This window comes from Crocuta crocuta, unplaced genomic scaffold (genome assembly GCF_008692635.1).
Source record: "Crocuta crocuta isolate KB4526 unplaced genomic scaffold, BGI_CrCroc_1.0 scaffold486, whole genome shotgun sequence".
Classification (NCBI taxonomy): Eukaryota; Metazoa; Chordata; class Mammalia; order Carnivora; family Hyaenidae; genus Crocuta; species Crocuta crocuta.
Window position 1 is genome coordinate 1,325,205 of NW_027529794.1, and position 3,363 is coordinate 1,328,567.

The window sequence follows — 3,363 nt, forward strand, 5'->3', positions numbered from 1 at the left end:
CTTTATGATCATGTAAGCAATATTTAAATTACCTATATAAAATAAAATATGCACTTATATTCATATATATGGGAAACCAGATTCTCACTCTTTGTGTATTAATGCAAGTTCACGTCTGTGTTTTGTGTTTCAATTCTCAGAGATAGAGGCATCTAAATTAAATATAAGTTTGAATAGAAGTTTTAGTAATTTGTCACTGAACATTAATTTACAGATGGTGTGGCTTAACCACATGGCAACATGAACCAAGTGTTCTCATTTAAAAATAATCTCAAAAAGCATTTAGATGTTTTCCTTAATTCAAAACATCTGGCTGTAACATTTTTCCTAGGCTCACACTTTTTCTCCAGGTTTCTTTAAAAGATGAGTATGTGCAACATAAGCCATCTTATCCATAGGCATTTTCCATTCTCTTCTTCATAATTCCCAGCTCTTTCTATTGTGAAGAAAATTGGTTTGATTTTATGAGAAAACTGTATAATGGCAAAGGGTGCCACTAGGCACAGGAAGGAGAGGGTGGAAGATTCTATTCTATCCTCACGTTACTAGATATTCTGCCTCATAAACATGCCCTACCCTGTTCTCTCAGCTACCTCCTCTCTTCCACCTAATGCAGAGTTTTCCTCTGGATGTCTGGCATCACCACAAGATTTGTAGATATGATAATCTGATGCAAGAGAACTATCCAGAAAACTTTTAAATTATATCCAAACTGTCTCACTATGATTTTATTTTTCCCATTTTTAGAGTTAATATAAAAACTACAAATCAAATTTAGGATGAAATGACAACTAATGACGTTTAACTATTCTTCCTCAATTATACTGAGCCTGACGTCTTCAAGTTAGGATATGAAGACTGCTTAAGTTTGTAACTTTCAGAGAAGTCTTAACTTTGAAGTTATAAAGAAACAGATTTAAAGAAACATAAACAACACTAAAACCAAAGAACGTATTCAAAAATTAAAATAACTGCACAAATGAAACTCATTATATGCAAGTTTGTATGTGAGGCATCAATTTAGTCAAGCATATGTTCTTGTCTAATTCAGAATATGTCAACAGTGTAATCACTCAGGGGGTGATCATATGAAAGAAAATGGGATAAATACTATTCTCTACCTACCAGCTGTAATGCAGAACACAAACATTATATTGAAACAGAATCCAATCTCAAATGCAGGTAAAGTACAAGTGGATACATGGTCATCAGTATTATTAATTCCTTATTAAATTTTAAAAAAAGGACCTGGATTTAGGAACATTACGCAGAATTTGAGAAGGATATATATATATAAACCCAAAGCATGAACTTTATCTTTGGAGAATAAGTAAGTTAAAATTGAGAAAATGTCCCTTAAAAATACTATGTACTGAAAGAGGGGACCAAACAAAAAGAAACCTTCAAAAATAAAACAAACAAAAAGAATCCAAAGAAAAAAATATTGTTGTATCAACCCCAGGCATGCTGCAGAATGAGACTCTCTCCAATCAGCTTCTGTAGATTGTCTCATCTCAGACAATTAGAGCCAGTTGCACAAAAATTGTCTCATTCAGAACATGCTTTGAGAGGGTTTACAAGATCCCAACGGAGCTTCCAAACTTGCTTTGTGTTCCTAATTGAAAACTTAGAAGGTAATAACCTCCCCTCAATTCATAGAAAGCCGGAAACCCTAGGATACAAAGCAGTTTCCAAAGAAATTTAAAATAAAATCATGTATCATTAAAAATTGAACAAAACAAACTAAGCACGTCTCCCAAAGAAGCAAAAACATGCCTTTGAAACAAACAGTAAGTCACCACTGCTCATGGCAGAGCGGCATGTCAGTACAGAGTGGCAGAATGAATGTGCAAGTTGCCAAATTGAACTAATTCATGTTCAGAATTAAAATAAAACACCCTCAATGTTGTAGGCCACTTCTATTCCCCAGCATTCCTAGGGCTCGCTGTGATCTGTCTTAGGAGACATGGAGGCACTGAGCAGCTGCTCTGGCTCACGCCCCACTCCTGGCAGGCACCCTTCCATGCACAGTTCATTTTGTGCATCTAGTCCTCCTTCACATGGACTGACCAACATATGCATACGTGTGGCAAAAATTCCATGGATAAGAAGGAAGAAAAAGTTGCACAATTCCCATTACAATGAGGTAACTGAAAGCTGCCCTTGTGAGCAGAAGAGATGCCATCTCATGATCCACAACCCAGGGTCGTCTCTGGGCTTCTGGCTTCAGTTATTACAATTCCAGCAGAGAATTATGTACAATAGCCATGAAGTGTCAGATCACCTGAACACTAAAGATCATATTTAATTCTCCCTTTCCAGAGAAATGTAAACTCCAGTAAACTATGCATTTCATGTAAGTTAAATTCATTCATTTGTTCATGTGACAATTGGTCATAGAGTGTTGTGGGTAAGGCCCTGGGTGAGGGTTTGTAAAGATCCTGAAATCATGGGGCACCTGGGTAGCTTACTCGGTTAAGCATCTGACTTCTGCTCAGGCCATGATCTCATGGTTTGTGAGTTCGAGCCCCACAAGAGACTCTGTGCTGACAGTGCAGAGCCTGCTTGGGATCTTCTGTCCTCCCATCTCCCTCTACCCCTGCTCCCTCCATCCCCTCTCCCTCCCTCCCTCCGTCCCTCACTCTCGCTCTCAAAATAAATATAAATAAACTTAAAAAAAGATAATGAAGTTAAAATACATAGAGATCATTCCTCAAGGAGCTTGTTATCAGGGAGGAGTTATGCACATAGATTGTCATGGGAAAATACAGAGTGTTGTGATAAGATTCATCAATATGCTTAAATCCAGCAATCAAATACAAATACATATTGAGCACTAATTAGGCAGTAACTCTTTTAAGCACACTGATTCTAAAAGATATATACATAAGCACTTATAAGAGATTTTTACACTCAATGAGCCTCTACTATTTAGTTGGGAAAATAAAACACAGATATTAAAATATACAGCAATCGCATGCGCTAATCATTTCTGAACCCTCAGCACCTGGCACATAATAGTTCCTTGATAAATGTGTTTTGTGAATAATCATGTATGTATACATGTGTGTATGTGGGTGCATGTGTGTATATGCATGATGGTATGCATATGTTATGTTATATTTTTAAAAAGCCTAAAACTTTAAAAAATACCCCTATGTTCCTTTGAGGTATTTCAATGAAATTAGCAAAGGAAGACACAGTCATTTATATAATCCTCCATTACAAGCACATATGATAGAAGAAACTTGAAAGAACTATGAGGAGTAAATACTGGCTTTAGGAAGATGCTCTGTGTGAGAGATCAACTACAAAAGAGGGATTTAGCTTCAAAATCTAGACTTTTATGTCAGATGTACAGTC